General features: G+C 45.0%; 1 pseudogene; it reads right to left on the bottom strand.

Annotated features, from left to right (window-relative positions):
* Positions 1-1,212: 1,212 nt before the first annotated feature.
* Positions 1,213-2,604, bottom strand: LOC127617755 (uncharacterized; annotated as a pseudogene).
* Positions 2,605-10,515: the final 7,911 nt, after the last annotated feature.

Raw genomic sequence — 10,515 nt, 5'->3', positions numbered from 1 at the left:
ATTTTAAAGATTTGAGAAAAGTGAGGGGGGTTGAAGGGATGAGTTAGAAGGGGAGTTTAGAGACTTGAGGAATGGGGGGTTAAAGTGATGAGTTAGAAGGGGAGGGTTGGGTGGGGTCGGGAAACTGAGACAAACGGAGCTGAGGAGGTTGGTTCAGTATAAGTGCGTTGACGGGCAGAAGCTGATTGGTTGAGGCGTGGTCCGCTCCCGAACTTTAGTTAACTTGTTAACTTCATTTCACTAGCAAAGACCACGCCTCAACAATGAAGATGAAGTATTTTTATTGAATGGTCATGTTTGGATGAAATGGGGAGGGAAAGGATGTTGAGGTCCTCGATCCGGCTGATCGGGGAGTCTTGGCAGGGAGACTCAGAGTGGGGGCTTCGTCTCGCTAGGTAGCAAGCCAGGTGGCCGGAACACCCCCAAGGTTTTAAATGAGCAGATACGGGCTTGAGCTTGATGGAGATCATTGAGATTATTGCGGATGTATGAGCGATAAGCTTTGGATGACCAGCGACCTAGAACTCTTATCGTTTTGTCCGAGATACCTGTGCTGGCGGCCGTGGTGGCTGCTCCAATCCGGAAGGAATGGATGGAGTAGTGTTCAGGAGATATTCCGGAGATGCTGAGGATATTTTGAAAGTGTTTGTTAAACCAGAATCTTGTAGCCATTTTTTTGTTCTCTGCGAGAAAGAGTGGTTCTTGAGGTAATGAATGGTTAGCATATCTGGAAAAATGTATTTGGAAAGTGGCTCGTATGGACTGAGGAAGGAGTTGAGGTGAAAAATGTAGATGGGGAATGACTCTCCTAGTTGGTCGGTTTTACTTTTCTGCATTGGCTAAGAAGGTCGGAAGTTAACGGCAAGCATTTAGTGAGGGGGACTGGTTCGCGTTTCCGTAGACCTTTGATGAGCATCGACACGTGAGAATGAGAAATGGAGCGGCATGGGTTGCCGGTAGTGAGTTTGTGGATAAAGTTGATTCCGGATAGGTAGGTTTGAATAGAGGATGCACGGATTTTTTGAATGGAATGGGCATGAGTGACAAAGTTGCAAATGGACCAAACCTCTGTCAGGGTAAAAGGGAGTCCGTAAAAGGAGTGGTATGCCTTGAAACAGTTCCAACCAGTCAGGTAAGCGGAGAGGGTACTCTGAGTGAGGCCGTCGAGGATCGCTCCCCGTGAAGCGTTTGAAAGATCTTCCAATTGTGGATTTAGTTGAAGATGGAGGCTGAAAATGGTGGAACTGGCGTGGGATGGATATCTGATTCTGGAGCCAAGGTTCTGAACTTCTGGAAGGAAAAACGAGACAAAAAGTCAGCAATGGTATTGTGGTAGCCAGGAACATGAGCTGCTCGAATGAGAAACTGGTGTTGGGCGGATATTAGTGTTAGTCTGCAAACAAATGGCATGATGGCTTGAGAACGAGATCGGCCTTTATTTATGATTTCGACTACTGCAGAGTTATCAGAGTGAATGAGTATGGAGTGTCTGGACCATTCGTGCCCCCAAAGGATGGCTGCTATGATAACGGGATACATTTCACAGAGTGCGGATGAAGGGGGAACATCTGATTGTTGGACGAAGCATCTAAACTTGGGCGGCCATTCGGAAGCGAACCAACGACCGCTGTAGTATCCCCCAAAGCAGGTGGAAGGCACTGCGTCTGTGTACAGCTGAATGTCTTCTAGTTGAGTGATGTAGTAGTTATAGAAGAAGGATATGCCGTTCCATGAAGATAGGAACTTTTGCCAGAGGTGCATTTCCATTTTACAAGCTTCGTCCAGAGTGACTTTGTCATGGAGAGAGGGGATTGTTTCTGCTTTTGTTAGGAGATTGGAAAGGAAACATTTTCCTTGGGGAATTATTCTGATGGCGTAGTTAAGGTGACCAAGGAGTGCTAACAGTTGTTGCTTTGTGCACCTGACTGCTAGAAGGTAATTTGATAGGAGCAGTGATATGCGATGTATTTTCGTGGGAGGCAGAGATGCTTGGAAGGTGACGGAGTCTAAAGTGATACCTACAAACGTGATAGAAGTGTGTGGCCCTGAGGTTTTCTCTTTTGACAGGGGAACACCAAGTTCGGAAAAGACTTTGATGAGGGTGGAAAGCCCTGAGTGGGGAGGTGCTGATGGGGGTGTGATGATGAGGAAGTCGTCGAGAAGATGGAGGACATAGGGAAGCTTGTAGTTATTGATGGGGATCCAGCATAAGGCCTCTGAGAGGGAGTCAAAGATCTTGGGGCTGCTTCTACAGCCGAAGGCAAGGCGCACTGCGAAATAATAGGCTCCTTTCCAGAATATTCCAAAGTAACGCCAGAAATCTGGGTGAATTGGCATGACTTTGAAAGCGTTGGTGATGTCTGCTTTAGAGAGCCATGCTCCGTGGCCTGCCTTGCGGATGAGAGTGATGGCGTGGTCGATGGTTGCATAATGCATAGAGATGTCGGGGGCTGGAATGATGCTATTAATACTAGGAACGCTAGTGCCGTGGGGGGAAGAGAGATCGATGATTCATCTCTTTTTTCCGGAGTATTTCCTAGTGGTGATGCCAATGGGGCTAACGCGGAATGGAGAAAATAGAGGCTCTTTGAATGGGCCTATCATGAAACCTTGCTGGACTTCTTTGGCTATTAGTGTGTCAATGGTGTCTGGCTCAGAGAGTGCGGACTGCAGGTTATGTGGGGAACAAACATTTTCTGGATTTATTTCTATACCTGGATGGAAACCGTTTTTGAACCCATTGGTAAGAAAGTCGACGAACTCTCTATCGGGGTGATCTAGTAAAGCGGTGTCTAGGGCTTTTACCTTAACTGGTGTACTGAGATACTTAAGTAGTCAGTCTGGTAGAGCGGTTGGGTTGTGGGGGCAAGAGTTCCTTGCGTGGGCGCTGCCGCAGAAGGAGCAGGTGTCTGCAGTTGGAAAGGGAGCAGCCGAGGTGGTTGAAGTTGTTACATACCATTCTGCCTCCTTGATAGAGGATTGGTCGTACTCTTTTGTCGATGCTTTTGGGTAAGGGAACGTGAGCTGTGGGGTGTATATCGAGGGGTTTTAGAATAATGGGAGGAGGTGGGGCTGCTGTAGATAGTCGGTTGAGTACCGAGTTTTTGCATGCAGAGGAGGGTTGAGAGTGGAAGGGTGTGATGACAGTGCACGCTGAGGCTGGATGTGATGGTGCTCCGCATAGCTCGCAGGAGAGTGAAGTGCGGGCTGCGAAAATACGGCAGTAGAGTTCAGCGTCGAGGGTACCCCAGTATGTTCCTTGGTCAAACTGCTGTAACCGACCTGCTGCTTGAGTGTCGAAAAGAACGTGGTAGTTGTAGAAGCCTGTCCCTCCAAAACGTACAGCCATGTCTAGTATGACTGATAGGTAGTCGTCTAGCTCGGTCCTTCGATCTGGATAGACGGAGCAAATTATGTCGCGGTAAATCGAAAAAGCTAAAGCAAGTTCGGTAGGGGTGAGGTCTTTAGAGCGGGAATTTATTGTGTGGCTGAGCTGCATTAAGCCTAAACTGGTTTGCAGCTCTCGGGGATGGCTGATATTTGAGAGGGATGGCTGAAGAAGTTGGGCTAGGTTGGTGTAGTTACCTGATAGGATTTGTAAGCGTAAGGATGAAGAAACGGGGGAGGGTCGATGAATTGATGAAGCTGGGCGAGGAGGTGGTGCTGCTGTAGCGAGGGTATACGGGCTACTGTTTATTGGCAGGATGTGAGGGTATTGGGAAGGGGTGGAGTTAGGATAGGTGAGGGAGGGGAAAAGGGGTGGATTAGTTGAAAAGAAAGAAGAAATAGGATGAGGTTGAAAAGGTCCATTGAGAGGTAGATTTCCTGGGTATACTGCAAAGGAAACTTGATTTGGGTTGGTTGATGGAGAGGAACTAGGAATGACGGGAGCCGTGCTGCTATTAACGGCTGAAGGAAGGGTAGAGGAATGGATGGTGGGATGAAAGGATGTAAGTGCGTGAGGATTTGAAGCTGTTTGTGAGCATAGGGATGAAAAGAAGGATGTAATGATCTGGGACAGATCTGAGGTAGAAGGAGCAGATAATGCTGGAATTTGCGCTTGGACTCCACTAGGTGGCGCGGATGCTGCTGGCTGAGGCCGCTGTGGAGGAAGCGTGGTGACGTCACGAGTGACGGTGGGAGGATCGCGTGAGAATGCCGGATGTGTTGAGGGCTTGGGGTTTGTAGTTGCTGATGTGTTGTTGGATGCTGTGTAAAGTTGAAATAATCTTGATTTATTGTCGGAGCGGCTGAAGCGGATGCCTTTATCCTTAAGAGCTCGCTGAAGGCGGGCCATGGTCCAATCCTTAATGCTGTTCTTTGGTCTTGGAGACGTGCCGTGAACACGAACGCGAGTGAATGAATGAGAGAGATGCTGTTCACGAGGAGATCGATCGTGACCGTGCCTGTGGCGATCTCTGATAGTAGCTCTCGAGAGCGGGGAAGAGCGGTCCTGTGATCTAGTCGGGGTTGGAGAAATCTCCGACAGTGAGCTTGGATGGGAATGCCCGCGGGTTTGAGGAATAAGAACAGCGGAGCGCAGCCGGTGTGGAATTTGGCTGTGTGAGGACTGTTGAGACGATTTCCTGGGTGAAGGATCATTTGTTCGAAATAAATCTTCGTCTGATTCGGAAAGGTTGATCTGAAGCTCGGGATCCATTGAGACAAACGGAGCTGAGGAGGTTGGTTCAGTATAAGTGCGTTGACGGGCAGAAGCTGATTGGTTGAGGCGTGGTCCGCTCCCGAACTTTAGTTAACTTGTTAACTTCATTAATATATTTTGTCAGGTGTGCTAGGAGAAAGGAGAACCCAAATGCAGGAATGAGTGAAAATGTATATATTTTATTAAAGAACAGAAAATAAACAGGTAAACAAAAAAAACTCTCATGGGGGAGAGAAAAAAAACTAAACAGAATACAAATAAAAAAGGACCGACCGGGCACAAAAACAAGACTGGAACAGAAACAGATGAACTGACAAACAAAACCAAGAAACTTGGATGTACAGGGAGGCTGGGGCCAAACCGGAGGGGAACCAAGGCAAAGTCCTTAGAGTAGCTGGTGAAGTCAGTGGAGGCCACAGAGGATTGGACAGGCTGGTCAGTAGTCATTGGGGACAAGACTGGACCAGACTGGTCAATGACTATTGGGGACAGGACTGAGTGAGTGGCACTCGCTGGACTGAACTGGAAAGGCTCGTCGACAGCCTCAGGGTACTGGATGGACTTGTTGATGGCCACAGGGAACAGGACAGGCTCGTCCATGGCCACAGGGAACAGGACAGGTTTGTCCACGGCAACAGGGAACAGGACAGGCTTGTCCACGGCAACAGGGATCAGGACAGGCTCGTGCATGACCATGGGGAACTGGAGAGGCTCTGTGGCTACCACCGTGGTCGGGAGTGTTAGCAGCAACTGGGAAATGGCCTTCGTGATGGTGAGCGCTGGCAGTGACTGGGGAACAGCCTCCATGGCCAGGAACACTGGCATTGACTGGAGAATGGCCTCCATGGACGAGAACGCTGGCCATGACTGGAGAATGGCCTCTGTTGGCGAGTATGCTGGCCGTGACTGGGGAATGGCCTCCGTGGACAAGAACGCTGGCTGTGACTGGGGCTTATGCGCCTTATTTTTGCTTCCTTCTCCTCCTCCTCCTCCGGATGGGGATGCACTGCACGGGGAATGATGGTCCTCCTGGCGGTCATCAGCAGTAATAATCACCGCCCCTTGGTGGGTAGCCATGGACTCAATGGGCTCAACTAGGCCTTCCACAAAGAGATCAATGAGGCATTCCTGGTTGAAGCCCAAACCCGAGGCCAACGCTAGAAATTCCAGTGAATACTCCATCACTGACTGGTTCCCCTGAAAGCTTTTTGGCTTTGGCAGCTCTTTGGCAAACCGGAGAGTCAGAGAAAAAAAAAAAATTCCTGCTGGGTCCATATGTGTCCAAATCTTTCTGTTAGGAGTGCTAGCAGGAGGAAGGACCCAAATGCAGGAATGAGTGAAAATAAATATATTTTATTAAACAACAGAAAACAAACAGGCAAACACAAAACTCTCGAGAAAACAAACTAAACATAAACCAGAATAAAAAAAATAATGAGGACAGAACAGGAACAAGATTGGAACAAGAACAGACAAACTGACAAATACAACTATTTAACAAACGAAAGAGGAAAAAGGGCACAATATATAAAGCAAGATACTTGAGGGACAGGTGCAGATATTCAACATGATGAAGACTAAACGAGGAGGTGTGGCAAGAGGAAACAAGCAGGCAGGGTGTCAGGAGTCAATCAGGCTCACTCACATCCACAACACAAAGATCACACTCACCCGAATACTAATCACCTGCACCTGTCATCAATCCAGCAATCCAGCAATCACCAGCACTACTAAAGAGCACACCTCACCCCCAGTCTCTGTCGAACCTTAAACAAGGAAAGACCCACTAACCTGCTCTCTGTGCATTTCAGACTATTGTTCCTGAACTGTTCCAGTCTGTTTCCTCAGTACACCCTTGTGTTACTTACCTGTTTCCCTCGTCCAGAGACTCCACCATCTCCCTGGTGTTCATGCTCAGCGTCCTTTGGATGGTGTTTCATACCACATTCAAGCCTGCCGTTATCTGCAAGAGTAAAGACGGTCATTCATCAGTATTATACTCACAGCGCCCGTTTATGCATCTGAACTTCCCTACTGTCCTACGAAAGCTGAATTAAAAGTTATTCTGAATCCTTCTAACCTTGTTGTCCTAGTGTATATCCTGACACAGGGTAAGGTGAGCACATGGCAGACAGAAAACACAACAGAGCCATGCACTCAAACACAAGACAGAAACAAACACATTGACAGACAACAAAAAGGAGGGGGTTGTTAGACCAAGGTCGTGACATATTTGTCATATTTATTTAGCTTTTAGTTTGACAGAACACTGAAAGTGCACAACAGTGTCAGTATGTTTTTGACAGTTTACAGTGTTCCTCTTTACAAATCTGGAGAAACACTGTCTCTCTACCATTTCTGTGATACTGTTTCATGTTTGTAGATCTGTATGTGTAGTGTTTACACATGTTTATAATTGCACAAATGTGTGAAATGCATCACTGGACCTGTCGCGATTCTTAAATAACCGTCTGATCGCAGTTATTTGATATATTGGACATATTAATTCAAATCACATTTTAATGCCCAAATATTGGATTTTAAGCAAATTTTAGGGTTGGGTTCGAGTACACCTTAGTCGAGTCCAAACAATTTGAGTCCGAGTCGAGTCAGAGTCCAAAAGGGGCCGAGTCTGACTCAAGATCGAGTCCATAACAGGCCGAGTCAGAATGAATCTATTCATGAATCTGAATTAAAATTGTAACCATAAAATCAACATCAATATTTTAAGCTTATTTTAACCTTCACAACTAAGAAAAATAATTTGTCAATATAAATGCAACAAAAACACCTCTGTTGCATTTCATATTAATATTTTATGATTAGTATCCTGCTGAACAAACTTCAAATTGGTTTCAGAATGAAAGCATAGCTTTAGGTGTATGAAGACAAAACTATCCTTCAACACTTCTTATTGTGTTCTGTTGACTTTTTCAATAATTTTTTGATTTTCCCCTCCACTCACAAAGACTAAAGAAAGTGAAAGCTGTGTCAGTCATTACAGTTATTATTATTTTGAATTTTAATAGTTTTTGTAATCCACTTTTCAATTTGTCTAGTATAACTCCAGCGAATATACTTTTTAAATGCCATGAACACAGGGCCGGTTCTACACATTTGGAGACCCTAGGCAAAATGTATGTTGGAGGCCCCCCGCCATGCCCTCCTCCCCTCCACCTTTCAGAATTCACGAGTTCACACTTACATCAAATTAAATAGAGTAAAGATTATGCGTATTTGGCATGCAGGGGAGGGCCCCAGGCTCTGAATTTTGGCCAGATTTACACAGTATTAAATTGGATTGCATTGTATTTTGGATTGTGTTGTTTACATCCAATAAGAGATTATTAAAAATCAAAGTGAGGAGATGGGGGCGGTAGAGGGATGCTGATAAACTGTCAATGAACAGAGGTAAGTCTGCAGTATATCTCGTTGTCTCAGTATACCTCTTATCTCGTTGATTATCTGAATGTGCTCCTCCGAACTTTGTTAATAAAACATAATTTAATAAAAAGACTTGAAAACAAATATGATTCCTAACCATTTTATTTATACAAAACCTGTTATCAGTATTTTTATATTTTTACTTAAATGTGCATATTAATGTAACTTTAATTAAGGTAAACAAACAAAAAAATCATCTGAAAAGTCATCTTTTTTTTTTTAAGCAGTCAGGAAGTTTTTTGCAGTAATTTGTTCAGTAATTTATTTATGGTAACACACTAACCCACTATTTGGGATAATGAACAGTTTTGTTTTTGATAGACTAAATATAGTCATATTAGGTATGTATTGTAGAGAAATACCTTATGATACACAAATCAGCTGCTAGTGGAAGTGAAAAGACAAGTTAATTTCGTCAACTGTAATTGTATGCTTATTCATATGCTTAAGATTGCATACTTATTTTCAATAAATATTGCAACAGTATTTATGATTGGGAAACGAAAAACATGAAATCTATTATGGTCTATATGCGTCTATTATGATAGACTAGAGCAGTTAATGTAGGCTAAACATCTGCGTTTTAGAAGATGTACAGACTGTATTAAAACATAATAAACAATGCTTTAGTATAGTGCGTTTGCTCTTTGACTGACAAACTTTACTTTTTCTGTAGTATTTTGCGAGTCAGCTCCTGACTAGGGCTGGAAATCGATTCTAAAAGAATTGATTCCTTGCGTTAGGAATCAAGATTCTATTCCACAGGTTGTAATCGATTCCATCGAGGAGAATCGACTCCTTTGTAAGATTCAGTTCAACAGTTAATCATGAATTCGCCACTCTATCTCTCCAACTGGAAGTCCGATTCATTTCCGCGAATCAGACTCTTTCGGACAGTTCATTTAGAACGTATTTCTTTTTTCTAACAAAAGTCTGAATTGTAGCTACATACGCTCGGATTCAAAGTGTCAGAAGCGAATTCAGTCCATCAACGGCGCTCGCGCTCTTTTGAACTGGAAATAACCGTCAAATGATCTATCTCAAAATGACGCTGATCGTTAGAATCAGAATTACAATCACTCAAAAATAGATGATACCTGAATCACGAGCTGGCGTTTTCTTTGCGTGCCTGCTTAGCCGCCCCTGAAGTATGAGTTCGTTTCGGCGCCATCAGATAAATTTATTCATCTACAATCTCTTCATTCATAAATTCAGAGGTTGGGAGTGACTCGCATGTAAACGATGATATTAATTGGTTTAACTACAGGTGAATGACAATTGTTATATCCAATGGACAAACAGCATAGTATTTTGCTGCTCTTGATTGGTGGATAAGCATGCGTATGTTTTGGAGACCCCGCCTCCAAGGCCGAGGCCCTAGGCAACAGCCTAGTTCGCCTATAGGTAGCGCCGGCCCTGCATGAACAGCAACAGCACGTTTGTGTTTCATTCAGCTGAACTCTGAGTCTGAGCTTCACTGAGCTGCACTGCATAGGTCAACCAGCTCCTGTCCGGAAGAGTGTATGAAGTGCTCCGATGAACGCTGTCAGCAGAGGCTCGAACCAAACTCCTGCAAAAATATAAACAAACAAGTATAATCTTTGATAATGAACACAAAGCTACTCTAGTTTCACTTTACACTGTCGTGTAATGGCTCCTGGCTCATACACGCAGTGAAACAGAGGAGACGCACACTGAAAACATCACAAGCCTTGCGCGTGTACAGAACAGCGCGCCACCCGTTCACTCTGAAGCACATTTAATTTAATTAATTTAATTAAATCACAGCCTTTTTCAGTTTAATGTTAATGTAGCCGGTCCTGGTCCCCCCGCTCCGAACGGGACTCGAACCGACGTCTCTGGCGTGGGAGGCGGGTGCTCTAACAAGGAGGCTAAAGGCTATAGCCTCTAGCGTCAGTCGCTAGTGCACCTCTTGAGGTCAGGAGAGTGAGGTTAACACACTGCACAGCTATCTACCAGCTGGCTCCCATTACATTCACCCCCCTAAACCTCACTCCCATCCGGGTCACTGCACCATTGTAGCCTGTCCTGGTTGCCCCGCTCCGAACGGGACTTGAACCGACTTCTCCAGCGTGGGACGCGGGTGCTCTAACAAGGAGGTTAAAGGCTACAGCCTCTAGCATCAGTCGCTAGTGCAACCTTGTTTTAGCACTATGATTTAGTGTTAGGTGTGTAATCAGTCTTTCACTGTTGTCCAGGATGAATCAGGACACATTAGTGTTACACTACAAATGCAATGTGATTAATATATATATATATATATATTATTTTATCCCCTTTTCTCCCAATTTGGAATGCCCAATTCCCACTACTTAGTTGGTCCTCGTGGTGGCACAGTTACTTACCTCCATCTGGTAGTAGAGGACAGGTATCAGTTGCCTCCGCTT

The sequence above is a fragment of the Xyrauchen texanus genome, chromosome 24, assembly GCF_025860055.1.
Source record: "Xyrauchen texanus isolate HMW12.3.18 chromosome 24, RBS_HiC_50CHRs, whole genome shotgun sequence".
NCBI classification, from domain to species: domain Eukaryota; kingdom Metazoa; phylum Chordata; class Actinopteri; order Cypriniformes; family Catostomidae; genus Xyrauchen; species Xyrauchen texanus.
The sequence above is the reverse complement of the archived record's forward strand: the minus strand, read 5'-3'. Positions and strand labels throughout refer to the sequence as shown.